At 33.0% G+C, this 18,888-nt stretch overlaps 1 long non-coding RNA gene across 2 annotated transcripts; it reads left to right on the plus strand.

The window, feature by feature from the left end:
- Positions 1–1,689: 1,689 nt before the first annotated feature.
- On the plus strand, positions 1,690–18,156 carry LOC311300394. Of its 2 annotated transcripts, XR_014629296.1 has the most exons (4): positions 1,690–1,917; positions 2,012–2,061; positions 3,187–3,258; positions 16,239–18,156. It is a non-coding gene; the product is annotated as an uncharacterized lncRNA (long non-coding RNA). The 2 variants fall into 2 exon arrangements; XR_014629297.1 differs by lacking the exon at positions 16,239–18,156 and having other exon boundaries at positions 1,691–1,917; positions 3,187–4,300.
- Positions 18,157–18,888: the final 732 nt, after the last annotated feature.

Below are 18,888 nucleotides of genomic sequence, written 5' to 3' on the forward strand. Positions count from 1 at the left end.
GCCTCGACGTCCTCCCGATTGCCCGTGAGCTTCTCCTCCTGTCCATACGGTAATCTCTCTACTGTGCGACAGAGAGTCGCGTGGCTGTGACGCAATCGTTAGCCTACTTTTACAAAAACTGCTTCTACAGGGCCATAACGTAAGATACAAGGTAATGGAGCCTTTTATACATTTTCGTGTTTCTTTAGAAATAAATAATGGACAAATGGAGTCTTTAAACGCCTCAGATGTAAAGTTATTCGCTGTCAAAGTGACGCCAAAATTAATGGGAGTCAATGGGATGCTAACAGCAGGTGGGGTTCCGCTAGCCAATGGCGGCGCCCGGGGGTACCTGCAAAATAATACAAATCCCTGCCCCCCTGATTCCGACCCGAATCCCTCTTATTTATTTTACTGTACAGGATTATAGAGGCAATCGCAGTGATCAGAGAAGGGCTCATTCAGCCCATCAGGCAATTGTTTAAGCATGTATGGGTTAGAAAACGGGTATTTTTAACATGAAAAGTTGCGCAATGCACCTTTAACACTTTAATTAAAAAGAAGATTGACTTTAGTGCAGCAACAAGCTTTAAGGGTTAGTTCACCCAATAATGTAAATTCTTTCATCATTTACTCTCCCTCATGACCTTCCAAACCCATGAGACTTTGGTTAGACTTTGAAACACAAAATTAAGATTTTTTTTAATGAAATCTAGGAGATTTCTGTCCCTCCATTAAAAGTCCAGGTAAACAAAACTTAAAAGATTCAAACGGGTGAACAAGTAGAACTGCGCATGACCATTCGACAATTTCACAATACTCATTATTTTAAGTAGAGGATAATTGAATCTATTAGGTTTAATAACTTTCTGTGCTAAAAAGTTGTCGTTACTTAGTTAAACTCCGTAAGGTCAACAAATTTATTCAAAATAAGTTATAATCTCTAAATTGTATTATTAAGATCATCATACATTTTACAGAGTTGGTGTAGGAGTGTTGTGTAAGTTTTACTTTATAGGAAACAGAAACACACACTCAGTACTCAGACTGTATCTGTGGCCTCTTGAGAAACACAAGAACACAAATACAGAGAAACTGCTCATTTATTAGCATGTAAGATGACATATTACAGTAATAACATCATTGGATTTTATGAACCGGTTTAGTTTGGACCCAGAGAACAGGGAACGTTCCCTCAAAGTTATGAACTAACATTCTTACAGTAACATCTGGTCTTTAATAATGTTCTCAAAACACTAGCACAAAAACATTATTTATACATCGATCATGGAGCGTTTCTTTACTAACACGTTTTAGTTTGATGTTCATCTGATGTTTTTTAAATGTTTCTTCTTGTATCAGAACGTTCAGAGAACATTCAAGATTAACATTCCATAATGTTTGAAGAATAATACGATGAAATGCTCCCTTAACGTTCACATAACCAAGAGAAGTTTTGTTAGCTGAGGAATTGTCATGGGTTTGTGTTCAGAAGAAATTGTTTCAGGTTGAATACATTTGAATAAAGCAGATGCTGATCAGGGTTATGAAATCAGACATTTATGTAATGTGATCTTTCTCACTCTTAGCAGCGTTGCGTACGTGACGGCACAGGTTAATCGACATGAACAACATTGTTATTCGCATCATCATGACCTCAAAGGGTTGGGCTTATCAGACTATAAATGAGCAGTAATTTATGAGCTTTTCCTTTTACATTTTACATGTTTATAAGATTAGTCACAGCAAATAGACTCGGGATCAAATCTATTTTTGCTTACAATATATCTTTTGTTAAAACACTTGAATTGGAGGTAATCTTGCATTCAGATCTATTGGCTGTGACTAATCTGAAGGCGAACATACAGAGTCTCTCCATCTAAGGGAAAGTAATGTATTGGTGGCTCCTGCCCCGGAAACTGCTAAAAAAAATTAGCGGTAAGTTATTCTGATCTGATTGAGTTAGTTTGGACTACAGTGCGTTTGATTTGTTCCTCATTTCTCTTTTTCTGACTCCTGGTTTCCATTATAGAGTTCATCACCAGAAGACTCTCAGCTGATTCTACCGAGACATATTTCTCTGTAAGTATTTAAACTGATGTTCACATTATTGCATCAGACGCTGCTTCATCATGTGCTTGATGTTACTATTATGCTTTAAAGCAGTGAGTCTTTTTCCTCTTTTGCAAATGTGACCCGCTTTTAAGAGGAATATTAATGGCTGTGTGTAATAATTACATTTATGTTGCCTTTAAAAGAGTTATACTGGATCGGTAACACAGAGACAGGGCTCGACAGTAACGCTCGTCTGCTTTAGGGAAGTGAAGAGAATTATACTTAGCCTGATTAAACGGCACTAACAAAACATAACTAAGGAAGCATTGAAATGCGAGAATGATACTGATTTTATTACATTCAGTGTAAATGGCTATTGATAATGGATAATGTGTTATTAACAAAGTTGTGCCCGTTAAGGCTTGTGTAGCCTATCTGTGTGTGAGAGACTCTCGTGAAGAAATCAAAACTAATGAATGCAGTTTTTATATTTATGATTTATGACATATGATTTAGTTAAGCAACATCACACGACCAAGAGTGCAATAGTCAAAGACGAATTATAGAAGTTCAAGTTTACTGTGAAGCAAACGCACACGTTTTACACAAGATATATATTCTACAAAATAATTTGCTCTATAAAACTGCTATAAAATCTAAGCCATAAAATCTAAGCCATATGTCAGTTGTGTTCCAAACGTGAAGTTTATATCGGTAAAAAATAAGAAAAAGAAAAAAAGAGGCACAAAGTCTCTTCCTGGACTGTTGAATGACCTGCCGAACTCAACCTGAGTCTTTAGAAACGACTAAAGCCTCTTTTTAGGCAACACTTGACCCATTAATACTAACACTAGTATATTTCTATTCTATCTATTTCTTTCTATTTATTAAAAGAAAAGCTTGGTACATGTACGGTGCTAGATTTACATAGTGTTGCCCTGTTGGTGGTTTAACTGCTTCTAATGAAATGTTTAGTGAACCCAAGAAATGTGTTTTAAAATGTAAGCCTCATTATTCACTGTGCAATAATCAAACATGCATATGAAAACATTTAAAAGTGTATTTGTTAATCAGTGATTCAGCAATTGATACAGAGGAACAGTGTTTAGACATGTCTAATGTTTTTAAATGTTTCTACTTACTTTTCTTCAGGCGGAGGATGTTCAGGCGGAGGGTGTGGATGATGATTTAACTTTAGGAATGAGCCGTGCTTCTTCACTAGCCGTGAGTTACAACTTTGATCTCTGTGAATTAATCTTTCATTGTAGAATCAAAGTCCAAATTAACTTTTGCTTCACTGCAAGACATTAAGACGTAATATCTTCAGTCATTTTGCTTCTTCTCCAGTAAATGTATCTTGATTTAAGAATGTTGAGATATTTGTGCTGGAAAACAAGAAGAACATCAGACATCTAAACATAAATAACTGCAAACTAAACTAAACACAAGTTTAATACTAAAGTCCTACAGAAGATAGTAAGATATCAGTTTCTTACTCTTATCTGAACCGATCTCAACCTGTATCATATGATAAATTCCAATGGTGGCCAATAGAGAAACATAACAGGAATAAAACATCAGAATAAACATAAAAAAGTATATAGAAATATACAGAAATACAGGAAAATCAGTATTGCATTACAAAATACATTTTTTAAATAACACATTAAATTTACTGTTACCTCAATAACCGAAGCAAAGAAACGATAATGAATTTAGAATCCGTTCAGATATTGAGTTACAGTACTCTTATACATTTAAATGTTTAAATAACTTTAGACCAAAGCATTGTCACCCGTCTCAACCTTCACAGGATATTATTAACCAATAATGTTACATCAAACATAGTAACATACATAAGTGTCATTTTACAGTGATAACCGCTCATGCAGTGGTGTAGTCTAGTTTTTTGTAGTGAGTATACTGTAATATACCCCCCCCCCCCCCCCCCCCCGTGCGCCTCATACTCACCCATCCCAGAACGTCACCCCATAAGCACCACCACACTCACTAATGCATACAGTATGCATCAACATGAAATTAAGAGCATTATGAAATATTAGGTCTTATCAACATGTCAATTTATTATAAGCAACACAAGATTTTAACAGCCAATGACATTTACAGCTGGGGAGACTGGACTGATTTTCTACTGTTCAGTGTTAATCACCATCTAATTTAGCTAGTTAAGAGCTACATTTAGCCTTAGATGTTATATGAATATGGTCCCTGAAGCACAGGTTTTATCAGCTGACAATTTTCCCCCAAAAAAAGAAGAAAAAAAAAGAAGAAACATTATAGGCACAAATCGTGCAAATCGTGTGGTCCGGATAACCGTATAGTACCATAGATTTTATTATTATTATTATTATTTTTATTATTATTATTTTCAAATTCATTTTACTGTGCAATTTCTTTCTAATTTCTTTGAGTTAGACCGAACTTTTATTTTGGTGGGTTGTAGACATTTGAATTTCTGTGTGTTTTAATAAACTATTATTATTAATACTATTACTATTATTATTATTATTAGGCCTACTTGAAGTATACTCTGCTGTGCAATAGTAATATATTTCTGTTATAATTTCTTCAAGTTATACCGAACTTTTATTTTGACAGGTTGTCGTAAAGACATTACAGTCTATGTGAAATGAATGAATGACGATAGTTTTATCAAATGAAATGGTGAAATTCTCGTGCAGTGACTCTAATAGCAGCTCTGCGATGAAAGTGCACATGTGTATCCTATCCTACATCATGTCTCAATACAGTGAAACGCTGAAAACACCACGAGTGTCAGTCACGCGTGCAGTGTGTGTGTGTGTATGTAGTGGAGCACACATTGAGCGCTCATTCCCAGAGACGCGTAGAACAATTGCAGTCTCTTTTAGCTTTAATATTCATAGACACTAGTCCATATCGAGATTTGATTCATTGTACAGCCTTACCTTTGATTTATTCATTCATAAATAGCCAAATTCGGTGACGTTCTGCTTAGCAAGCTCCATTTGTGACTGGATTCCGCGATTCGGTGTCGCTTCGCAAACACAGACGGGGTGAATTTATGAATGAAAGTGTGAAAGTTCTGACACAAAACGAAGTAGTTACGTATCCTCACGCTTTTTTAAGTGGGTATACGGAAATCCTCGGCCTTTTCTAGTGGGTATACGGCGTATACCTGCGTATCACGTAGACTACACCACTGCGCTCATGTGTTTTCTGAGTATAGGCCTCAAACGTTTTTATTTTTATTTGATATTTCAGAACTTTTATTGGGAAATGTGGTTCTCAGACACATCTAAGACACTGATGTAATTAAGTTGGCTTGAGAAAGCCAACTTACTGAAATCCTATTTAAACTTATTATTATTCTTCTGACCCAAAATATTAGATTAGATTAGATTAGATTCAACTTTATTGTCATTACACAAGTACAGGTACAAGGCAACGAAATGCAGTTTAGGTCTAACCAGAAGTGCAATAGCAGCAAGTGCAGGATATACAGTGGTTCCATAAGTGCAGAACATGGATATGTACTGAATAAATATAGAGTTGAATACTATTATAAACAAAAATTTACAGATAGATTGTCCTATGAATATAATATACAGATAACTATTACTGTGAACAGAATTTACAGCTAGATATGTACTGAATATAATAATATACAGATGGCTATTACTATAAACAGAATGTTTACAGATAGATATGTACTGAATATAATATACAGATGGCTGTTACTATAAACAGAATTTTACAGATAGATATGTACTATGAATATATATACAGATGGCTATTACTATAAACAGAATGTTTACAGATAGATATGTACTGAATATAATAATATACAGATGGCTATTACTATAAACAGAATGTTTACAGATAGATATGTACTGAATATAATATACAGATGGCTGTTACTATAAACATAATTTTACAGATAGATATGTACTATGAATATATATACAGATGGCTGTTACTATAAACAGAATGTGAGCATAATATACAGATGGATATTACTATAAACAGAATTTTACAAATAGATATATGTATAAGTTAGGCTAATGAGCAGTATAACAATGGATTTAAAGTAGTGCAAATAAAGTTTGGACAGAAGCTATCCGAGTGAGTGCAGTGGAAAGTAATTGCATATTACAGTTAAGGTACGATATTGCAATGTATATATAACAGTCGGTACTGTAAATAAACAGTCGGCAGTGCAAATGAGCATATTCCAGTCAAGGTAGTAGTGCAAGATGCATATGTAAACAGTTGTTACTGTAATAACAGTCAGCAGTGCAAATGAACATTATAGTATTGCAAATAACAAATAACAAATAACAAAATGGAGGCAGGTGTGAGGAGGGAGAGGAGAGTCAATCAGTATATGAGGGGAGTGGGATCAATGAGGGTTAGAGTTTAATAAAGAGACAGCTCTGGGGAAAAAACTGTTCTTTAGTCTGCTGGTCCTGGTCCGGAGGCACCTGAAACGCCTGCCGGAGGGCAGGAGAGAAAACAGTCTGTGGGCTGGGTGAGAGGAGTCCTTAAGGATGCTGCGAGCTCGATGCAGACAGCGTTTCCTCTGGATGTGCTCGATGGCAGGTAGTGGAGTCCCAGTGATGCGCTGGGCGGTTTTCACCACCCGCTGCAGTGCCTTGCGCTCTGCAACAGAACAGCTCCCATACCACACTGTAGCACAGTTGGTCAGGATGCTTTCTATTGCACAGCGATAGAAGTTCACCAGGATAGTGGAGGAAAGCTGATTCTTCCTCAGTGTCCTCAGGAAGAAGAGGCGCTGGTGAGCCTTCTTGACCAGGCTGGAGGTGTTGGTTGTCCAGGTCATGTCCGCCGAGATGTGGGTCCCCAGGAACTTGAAACTGGAGACACGCTCAACAGCCATTCCATTGATGTGGATGGTGTCGTGTGTGCCTCTTGACACTTTCCTGAAGTCCACGATGAGCTCCTTCGTTTTGGTGGTGTTGAGGAGCTGGTTATTTTCGGTGCACCATGTGGCCAGGTGCTTGATCTCCTCCCTATAGGCAGTCTCATCGTTGTTGCTGATGAGACCAATCACCGTAGTGTCGTCCGCAAACTTGACGATGGAATTAGATCCGTACACAGGCTTGCAGTCGGAGGTGAAGAGGGAGTAGTAAAATATTTAGACTCTAACTCCTCCTAGACCGTTCAAGCTAGTGTACATACTCCAAACTTGGGTCAGACCTTCAGAGTGTTCTGACTTGAGTTGCTATATCTTTTCACACTGCTTTGAGTTACGGTTTTCTTAAAAATTAATATTAAAAATCATAAAAACCCATTGACTTTCATTGCAGACTGCTCAAAATGAGCCAAGACTACGGTGGCCCATTAGTGTACAAGCCAAAAACTCAAATCTAAATTCTCTGAAGCCCTAGACTCAATTAAACTATCTATCTATCTATCTATCCATTTATCCATCCATCCATCCATCCATCCATCCATCCATCCATCTATCTATCTATCTATCTATCTATCTATCTATCTATCTATCTATCTATCTATCTATCTATCTATCTATCTATCTATCTATCTATCTATCTATCTATCTTCAAACCTTATCTATCTATCTATCTATCTTCAAACCTTTTCTATCTATCTATCTATCTATCTATCTATCTATCTATCTATCTATCTTCACTGTTTCTTATCTATCTATCTATCTATCTATCTATCTATCTATCTTCAAACCTTTTCTATCTATCTATCTATCTATCTATCTATCTATCTATCTATCTATCTATCTATCTATCTATCTATCTTCAAACCTTTTCTATCTATCTATCTATCTATCTATCTATCTATCTATCTATCTATCTATCTTCAAACCTTTTCTATCTATCTATCTATCTATCTATCTATCTATCTATCTATCTATCTATCTATCTATCTATCTATCTATCTATCTATCTTCAAACCTTTTCTATCTATTTATCTATCTATCTATCTATCTATCTATCTATCTATCTATCTATCTATCTATCTATCTATCTATCTATCTTCAAACCTTATCTATCTATCTATCTATCTATCTATCTATCTATCTATCTATCTATCTATCTTCAAACCTTTTCTATCTATCTATCTATCTATCTATCTATCTATCTATCTATCTTCAAACTGTTTCTTATCTATCTATCTATCTATCTATCTATCTATCTATCTATCTATCTATCTATCTATCTATCTATCTATCTTCAAACTGTTTCTTATCTATCTATCTATCTATCTATCTATCTATCTATCTATCTATCTATCTATCTATCTATCTGTCTATCTTCAAACCTTTTCTATCTATCTATCTATCTATCTATCTATCTATCTATCTATCTTCAAACCTTTTCTATCTATCTATCTATCTATCTATCTATCTATCTATCTATCTATCTATCTTCAAACTGTTTCTTATCTATCTATCTATCTATCTATCTATCTATCTATCTATCTATCTATCTTCAAACCTTTTCTATCTATCTATCTATCTATCTATCTATCTATCTATCTATCTATCTATCTATCTATCTATCTATCTTCAAACCTTTTCTATCTATCTATCTATCTATCTATCTATCTATCTATCTATCTATCTATCTATCTATCTATCTATCTATCTTCAAACCTTTTCTATCTATCTATCTATCTATCTATCTATCTATCTATCTATCTATCTATCTATCTATCTATCTATCTATCTTCAAACCTTTTCTATCTATCTATCTATCTATCTATCTATCTATCTTCAAACTGTTTCTTATCTATCTATCTATCTATCTATCTATCTATCTATCTATCTATCTATCTATCTATCTTCAAACTGTTTCTTATCTATCTATCTATCTATCTATCTATCTATCTATCTATCTATCTATCTTCAAACCTTTTCTATCTATCTATCTATCTATCTATCTATCTATCTATCTATCTATCTATCTATCTATCTATCTATCTTCAAACCTTTTCTATCTATCTATCTATCTATCTATCTATCTATCTATCTATCTATATCTATCTATCTATCTATCTATCTATCTATCTATCTATCTATCTATCTATCTTCAAACCTTTTCTATCTATCTATCTATCTATCTATCTATCTATCTATCTATCTATCTATCTATCTTCAAACTGTTTCTTATCTATCTATCTATCTATCTATCTATCTATCTATCTATCTATCTATCTATCTATCTATCTTCAAACCTTTTCTATCTATCTATCTATCTATCTATCTATCTATCTATCTTCAAACCTTTTCTATCTATCTATCTATCTATCTATCTATCTATCTATCTATCTATCTATCTTCAAACCTTTTCTATCTATCTATCTATCTATCTATCTATCTATCTATCTATCTATCTATCTATCTATCTATCTATCTATCTATCTATCTATCTATCTATCTATCTATCTATCTATCTTCAAACCTTTTCTATCTATCTATCTATCTATCTATCTATCTATCTATCTATCTATCTATCTATCTATCTATCTATCTATCTATCTATCCCTCTATCTATCTTCAAACCTTTTCTATCTATCTATCTATCTATCTATCTATCTATCTATCTATCTATCTATCTATCTATCTATCTATCTATCTTCAAACCTTATCTATCTATCTATCTATCTATCTATCTATCTATCTATCTATCTATCTATCTATCTATCTATCTATCTATCTATCTATCTATCTATCTTCAAACCTTTTCTATCTATCTATCTATCTATCTATCTATGTATCTTCAAACCTTATCTATCTATCTATCTATCTATCTATCTATCTATCTATCTATCTATCTATCTATCTATCTATCTATCTATCTTCAAACCTTTTCTATCTATCTATCTATCTATCTATCTATCTATCTATCTATCTATCTATCTATCTATCTATCTATCTATCTATCTATCTTCAAACCTTTTCTATCTATCTATCTATCTATCTATCTATCTATCTATCTATCTATCTATCTTCAAACTGTTTCTTATCTATCTATCTATCTATCTATCTATCTATCTTCAAACTGTTTCTTATCTATCTATCTATCTATCTATCTATCTATCTATCTATCTATCTATCTATCTATCTATCTATCTATCTATCTTCAAACCTTTTCTATCTATCTATCTATCTATCTATCTATCTATCTATCTATCTATCTATCTATCTATCTATCTATCTATCTATCTATCTTCAAACCTTTTCTATCTATCTATCTATCTTCAAACTGTTTCTTATCTATCTATCTATCTATCTATCTATCTATCTATCTATCTATCTATCTTCAAACTGTTTCTTATCTATCTATCTATCTATCTATCTATCTATCTATCTATCTATCTATCTATCTATCTATCTTCAAACCTTTTCTATCTATCTATCTATCTATCTATCTATCTATCTTCAAACCTTTTCTATCTATCTATCTATCTATCTATCTATCTATCTATCTATCTATCTATCTATCTATCTATCTATCTATCTTCAAACCTTTTCTATCTATCTATCTATCTATCTATCTATCTATCTTCAAACCTTTTCTATCTATCTATCTATCTATCTATCTATCTATCTATCTATCTATCTATCTATCTATCTATCTATCTATCTATCTATCTATCTATCTATCTATCTTCAAACCTTTTCTATCTATCTATCTATCTATCTATCTATCTATCTATCTATCTATCTATCTATCTATCTATCTATCTATCTATCTATCTTCAAACCTTTTCTATCTATCTATCTATCTATCTATCTATCTATCTATCTATCTATCTATCTATCTTCAAACCTTATCTATCTATCTATCTATCTATCTATCTATCTATCTATCTATCTATCTATCTATCTATCTATCTATCTATCTATCTATCTTCAGACCTTTTCTATCTATCTATCTATCTATCTATCTATCTATCTATCTATCTATCTATCTATCTATCTATCTATCTATCTATCTATCTATCTATCTTCAAACCTTTTCTATCTATCTATCTATCTATCTATCTATCTATCTATCTATCTATCTATCTATCTATCTATCTATCTATCTATCTATCTATCTATCTATCTTCAAACCTTATCTATCTATCTATCTATCTATCTATCTATCTATCTATCTATCTATCTATCTATCTATCTATCTATCTTCAAACCTTTTCTATCTATCTATCTATCTATCTATCTATCTATCTATCTATCTATCTATCTATCTATCTATCTATCTTCAAACCTTTTCTATCTATCTATCTATCTATCTATCTATCTATCTATCTTCAAACTGTTTCTTATCTATCTATCTATCTATCTATCTATCTATCTATCTATCTATCTATCTATCTATCTATCTATCTATCTTCAAACCTTTTCTATCTATCTATCTATCTTCAAACCTTTTCTATCTATCTATCTATCTATCTATCTATCTATCTATCTATCTATCTATCTATCTATCTATCTATCTATCTATCTATCTTCAAACCTTTTCTATCTATCTATCTATCTATCTATCTATCTATCTATCTATCTATCTTCAAACTGTTTCTTATCTATCTATCTATCTATCTATCTATCTATCTATCTATCTATCTATCTATCTATCTATCTATCTATCTTCAAACTGTTTCTATCTATCTATCTATCTATCTATCTTCAAACTGTTTCTTATCTATCTATCTATCTATCTATCTATCTATCTATCTATCTATCTATCTATCTTCAAACCTTTTCTATCTATCTATCTATCTTCAAACCTTTTCTATCTATCTATCTATCTATCTATCTATCTATCTATCTATCTATCTATCTATCTATCTATCTATCTATCTATCTTCAAACCTTTTCTATCTATCTATCTATCTATCTATCTATCTATCTATCTATCTATCTATCTATCTTCAAACCTTTTCTATCTATCTATCTATCTATCTATCTATCTATCTATCTATCTATCTATCTATCTTCAAACCTTTTCTATCTATCTATCTATCTATCTATCTATCTATCTATCTATCTATCTTTCTTTCTTTCTTTCTTTCTTTCTTTCATTCTAACTAATCCACCATTCTTTCTTTTTTTCTTTCTTTCTTTCTTTCTTTCTTTCTTTCTTTCTTTCTTTCTTTCTTTCTTTCTTTCTTTCTAACTAATCCACCTTTCTTTCTTTCTTTCTTTCTTTCTTTCTTTCTTTCTTTCTTTCTTTCTTTCTTACTAATCCACCTTTCTTTCTTTCTTTCTTTCTTTCTTTCTTTCTTTCTTTCTTTCTTTCTTTCTAACTAATCCACCATTCGTTCGTTCTTTCTTTCTTTCTTTCTTTCTTTCTTTCTTTCTTTCTTTCTTTCTTTCTTTCTTTCTTTCTTTCTTTCTAACTAATCCACCATTCTTTCTTTCTTTCTTTCTAACTAATCCACCATTCTTTCTTTCTTTCTTTCTTTCTTTCTTTCTTTCTTTCTTTCTTTCTAACTAATCCACCATTCATTCTTTCTTTCTTTCTTTCTTTCTTTCTTTCTTTCTTTCTTTCTTTCTTTCTTTCTTTCTTTCTTTCTTTCTTTCTTTCTAACTAATCCACCATTCTTTCTTTCTTTCTAACTAATCCACCATTCTTTCTGTCTTTCTAATTAATCCACATTCTTTCTTTCTTTCTCCCTTCCTTTTATTCTTTCTTTCTTTCTTTCTTTCTTTCTTTTTTTCTTTCTAACTAATCCACCTTTCTTTCTTTCTTTCTTTCTTTCTTTCTTTCTTTCTTTCATTCTTTCTTTCTTTCTAACTAATTCACCTTTCTTTCTTTCTTTCTTTCTTTCTTTCTTTCTTTCTTTCTTTCTTTCTTTCTCTTTCTAACTAATCTACCATTCTTTCTGTTTTTCTAACTAATCCACCATTCTATCTTTCTTTCTAACTAATCCACCATTCTTTCTTTCTTCCTTCCTTTCTTTCTTTCTTTTTTCTAACTAATCCAACATTCTTTCTTTCTTTCTTTCTTTTTTTCTTTCTTTCTAACTAATCCACCTTTCTTTCTTTCTTTCTAACTAATCCACCTTTCTTTCTTTCTTTCTTTCTTTCTTTCTTTCTTTCTTTCTTTCTTTCTTTCTTTCTAACTAATCCACCATTGTTTCTTTCTTTCTAACTAATCCACCATTCTATCTTTCTTTCTAACTAATCCACCATTCTTTCTTTCTTCCTTCCTTTCTTTCTTTTTCTAACTAATCCAACATTCTCTTTCTTTCTTTCTTTCTTTCTTTCTTTCTTTCTTTCTTTCTTTCTTTCTTTCTTTCTTTCTTTTCTTTCTTTCTTTCTTTCTTTCTTTCTAACTAATCCACCTTTCTTTCTTTCTTTCTTTCTTTCTTTCTTTCTTTCTTTCATCTAACTAATCCACCTTTCTTTCTTTCTTTCTTTCTTTCTTTCTTTCTTTCTTTCTTTCTTTCTTTCTTTCTCTTTCTAACTAATCTACCATTCTTTCTTTCTTTCTTTCTAACTAATCCACCATTCTATCTTTCTTTCTAACTAATCCACCATTCTTTCTGTCTTTCTAACTAATCCACCATTCTATCTTTCTTCCTTCCTTCCTTTCTTTCTTTCTTTCTTTCTTTCTTTCTTTCTCTTTCTAACTAATCCACCATTCTTTCTGTCTTTCTAACTAATCCACCATTCTTTCTTTCTTCCTTTCTTTCTTTCTTTCTTTCTTTTTCTTTCTTTCTAACTAATCCACCTTTCTTTCTTTCTTTCTTTCTTTCTTTCTTTCTTTCTTTCTTTCTTTCTTTCTTTCTTTCTTTCTACCTAATCTTTTTTTTCTTTCTTTCTTTCTTTCTTTCTTTCTTTCTTTCTTTCTTTCTTTCTTTCTTTCTTTCTTTCTAACTAATCTGTCTTTCTTTCTAACTAATCTTACTTTCTTTTTTCTTTCATTCTTTCTTTCTACCTAATCTTTCTTTCTTTATTTATTTCTTTATTTCTTGCTTTCTAACTAATCTGTCTTTCTTTCTAACTAATCTTTAAAATTCTTTTTTTTTCTTTCTAATATTTTTCTCTTTCTTTCTAACTAATTTATCAATCAAAATTTAAACTACTTTAAACTCCATACTACTTTAAACTTCTAACTACTTTTAACTTTTTCAAACTCTCTGGTCCGGCTTTCTCAAGCCAACTTAAAGTTTGTCTCAACAAACTTTTTTTTCTAGTTTGATATCTTGCTCTTGGCATTGTTCAGTATGTGAAGGCATCATGGACGTAAGTTTAAGGGGGACGCTAGGTACTAGTCCCAATCAATATTTTAAGATGACAAAATTGTCCCCACTAATATTTTAGCGAACACCTTGCAGGGTTTTTCCTTCATAGAGAATTACGAGGCGGCCGCCTCTAACTGCGATCTGCCTCGGGCTCTCCACAGACAGATAGGCACATGCTCAGATACACTTTTTCCACCGTGACGGTTCAGTTGCGGTTCCCGGCCTGTGTCCATTCTCAAACTGTATAGTTTGCCGATAGTGCGAATGGCCAAGTAATAAAAACATAACATTCCAATTAATCAAGGGTGGATGCCACATAAATCATTATAATGTGTTGATTTTAATAAAGACACGGAACTCTCATCACGGTAAAACACAATGAAGGAGCGTCACTCTTTTACTTTCGTTTTCAACAACGTAATTATCTTTAGGGAAAAGATATCAGGGCATTTAAAATGGTTTTAATTTTTCAATGTAAATTATTTAGTTTGATTGGTAACAGCCTGTCTTATTATTCTAACTGAATGTAGGCCTACTGATCAAATTTAAGAATTTAAAATGAAAGATGGAGCATACATTTAATAAAATTAGGGGGAAAATGCTCGTTATAAAAAAAAAATCTGATAAGAGAGTTTTCAAACAGTGATGTAATAAAACATTGATAATTTAAGAGAGTAAAGCCTGTGTTTAGGCTATTAAGGAAATTTAATTTTGCCAAAAGAAGAACTTTTATTTTTTTTATTTTTTTTTAAATCAGCCTACTTCAGTGTGATATTTTACCATATTATCATGCTTAACACTGAGAATCTGAATAATTGTAATGTGATGATCGGATGAAGATATCTAAATCAGAGAATATCATAGGATCGGGGCGGTTGGCGGTTGGATTATTTATTTTTAACAGGGCTGGTGTGGGGGTGGGATGTCCCCGCCAAAGCTGAGACCAAACCTACGTTTATTTATCCTTTAAAGCACTTGATCACACAGATAATATTTCTTATGAATCAGACTTAATAGTTTTTGATGGTACTTACAGCATCCAAAACCTTTTAGAGCACAAATCTGAACTTAAATTGTTGTGATTCATGAATGTCTTGAAGCAAATGTACTGAACTAAACAGGTTTTTTTTTACACAAAATATATATTTTAAAAAATAAACTAGACTCTAAAAGTGCAAGAAAATTAATTAATTAATTTGATGGTGGATCCAGAAAGGTTCAAACTACAATCACCAGCTGGAGATTCACCAGCTGTAAAATGCAGAAGACTTGAACTCGGCTACAGAAAAACAGAGACTGCGAGCGGCCGCAAACAAGGATAATATCTGAAGGGCATTAAATGTAGTCACGCAATGCTGATGTTGTTAACATTAAACATTTGAGAACAAAGTATAATTTGCACGGTTTGACGTTATATGATAATCGATCGTTAGATTTAATCAGCGCGATTTACTGCAATGCTTTTCCCCTTAGTTGGTCAGAACAAAACACATTCTCCTCAAAACACTGGATTCGTCCGCGCTGTGCCGTGCCGAGACACAGCCCACGTAAAGCTGATAATTCCATGAATAACTGCAATTGCAGATTTCTAACAGAGGAAAGAAATCTTTATTTTTCCAGATAAAGAGGAAAAACTACAGACTGCAGCTTTAACATTTTTACAACAAAACTGAAACATCACTGAACTGGACTGGACTAAGTTAAGGATTAAGCTGGACTGTGACGCTATTTTCTTCTAGAAACAAACTTGCTGCATTATTTTCCTGTAATCTCTGTAAAGCTGGTTTGAAACTCTATTGCTATTGTAAAAAGCGCTATATACTGTAGATAAAGGTGACTTGACTTGTATTGTATTAAAGAGTTCTTCACCAGAAGACTCTTGCCTTGTACTGACCTCTGACCAGATTTCTCTGTAAGTATATTTAAACTCTTCTCGTTCACTGGTTTAGATGGTGAAGAGCAAGGACGACACCAGCCCCACTCCAGCCCCAGAGTTTAGCCACGCGAGCTACACGGACGATTCGCGCGAGCTCATGGCAGACAGTGGAGGTCGGCCTGCCGCGATGGACGAGCCAGGAAGAGAGACGTCGCCAAGCCTCGCCTCGGGCCAAGAACCCTGCGGAGACTTTAGCCAGGTGTTTGAGCCGGCGACGGGAGAGCTTGTGGTTTCTGAGGAGATGGAGGGAAGCCCCGCCCACAACCCCACCCACAACCCCACCCACAGCCCCACCCACAACCCCGCCCACAGCCCCACCCACAACCCGACTCCACAGTTTGAAAAGATGGATGAACTTTGTAGATATTTTGTTTGCAAATTTGCAGATTGTTCTAAACTAGAATCCTTAAAATATATTATTTATCTAGAAATAATTGCTAATTATTATAACAAAACATTTTGTCACAAACCATTTGTATATTCTAAGTATATGAATATATTAAATAAGTATGTGAATATGTTTAATAAGCAAAGCAAACAGTTTGCTTTTATGATTTTAATAAAGAAAGATGAGACAATTGATAAGGATAATTGGGACAACATACCAAATAGCACTGAAAAATGTCCAAAAATATATAAGCCAGAACAAGGGGGTGAAATACACAGTGAAGATAAAATATTTGAACAACTAAATTATATTTTATGTGAAAGTGTTTGTCCATATTCAACAGTACTGATATACTCTTATTATACACTCTGTTTTAAAAGGCACAAAAAGGTGTCCTGCCTCAATCAAGCCATTGATATAGCAAATAAACTATATAAAAAGCATGGAATGATAATGGTTATTGGTTGTAGTGAGCCCTGGGGAATTTGTGGCCCATATGAAAAGATTTTACCGGGTAAACGTCTTAAAGATTGCACTTACACTTTTGAGTCCCAAACATTTGAAAGCAATTATACAATTGTCTCTGAGAAAGAAAAAGAAAATTGTCAAAAAATTGAGATGAAATTAATTGAATTATTTCTAAATAAATACATTTACAAAAAAGTTATTCATGAAATTCAAAATGAACCATTCCCAATGTTTCAGACTACCGAAAAACCAAAATATAATCTTAAGACATTTTTAAAAAATATAAACGATCCTAAAAACATAGAAAAACTTCATAAAATTGTTTCAAATTTATTTAGTTGTCAAAATCAAATTAAAACTTTTGATTATTTTAAAAATCATGGTTTGAAAAAGTTTGAGGAATGTATGAATGGAATAAAAAAATTATCTTATGGTGCAAATAAATCTGAATTTTGTAATCAAAATATTGAAGAAATCTCTAAATATCTGAGTGAAGTTTTTTCCCCTTGGTGGGATACAAAAGTGGAAAGTGCATTCAGTAATTTTTTAATTAAGAAAACCAGTGGCTTTCTACAAACAATTGCTTTTTATCAAATCTATAGATCTGTCAAAGGATTTGAACATAATTTTGTTATTGGTTATGTCTAAAAGCAGGATATTTAAAAATGTCTACTCTGATGTAAACATTTAAAGGTGACATATTATGCCCTTTTTCACAATATGTATTTCAAATATTTGGTGTCCCCAGAATGTGTGTGTGAAATTTCAGCTCAAAATACCCCCAGATCATTTATTATAGCTTTTTTGTTTGTTTGTTTGTTTTTTAATCTGGAAAGAGTGAATTTAACAGATTCATGTTTTTTTTTTGGAATTTTGTTTTGTTCAGTCGGTTTCTGTCCTCACCTCATTTCTTGTGTAAGAGTGTAATTCATTTGTATTATGATCTCTCTGATATAAGACAAGATGTTTCTAAACTGGTGATTCTCCATCTGACTGCTGTTGATTGTCATTCTCTCACAACAAACTCACAACTGCATTTATTTAATAAATCTGTTCTTCCTTTCCTTTGTCTCATGTTTTCTCTTCCTGCTTGTAGAAGAGTGAATCTCTAACAGAGAACAGAATTATCATCAACTCAAGATATTTCAATTAATAACATAATTATGTAAGGGATAATGCCCGACGAGGTGTCCATTAAGTAAGGAATAATTGACTTCAGGCAGTTGCATTATTAGAAAAATAATGCACACCCGAGGTGGTAATGCAGTCACGACGCGAAGCGGAGTTACACCTCGGGTGTGCATTATTTTTCTAATAATTCAACTGCCTGAAGTCAATTATTCGGTAACACTTTACAATACGGGTGCACTAATAAGCATTAATTCATGTGTCACGGGTGACAAAATGCTGGGAAAAGCGGAACCTTTGTTTTATTTCCATGTTCTCCGAGGGGAATTATTTTGGTGTAACGCCTCACTCCGGTTCCGGGTGTAGCGGAGATATTAGCTGTGTCCCAATGTGAAGGCTGCATCCTTCGAAGGACTGAAGACTTCAAGGATGCAGCCTATGTGTCCTCGAAGGACGCACCATGTAGCCTTCATAGGATTTCCTAATTGCGCAACCAGGTGTTTCTGATCACCGCTCCTCAACGGTGCGAGAGGACAGCTGCCATCCTGATCATTCATTTGATATAGCCTAATTGAGTAAACAGCTATGGAGCCAGAATTGGCTACTGTCATTTTTATGTTTTATATTTTACTGGAGGACATGGTGAGGATGTTTCAGCCCTGGCGCTGCCAGGTCATGT

The sequence above is a fragment of the Rutilus rutilus genome (assembly GCF_951802725.1).
Source record: "Rutilus rutilus genome assembly, chromosome: 11".
NCBI classification, from domain to species: domain Eukaryota; kingdom Metazoa; phylum Chordata; class Actinopteri; order Cypriniformes; family Leuciscidae; genus Rutilus; species Rutilus rutilus.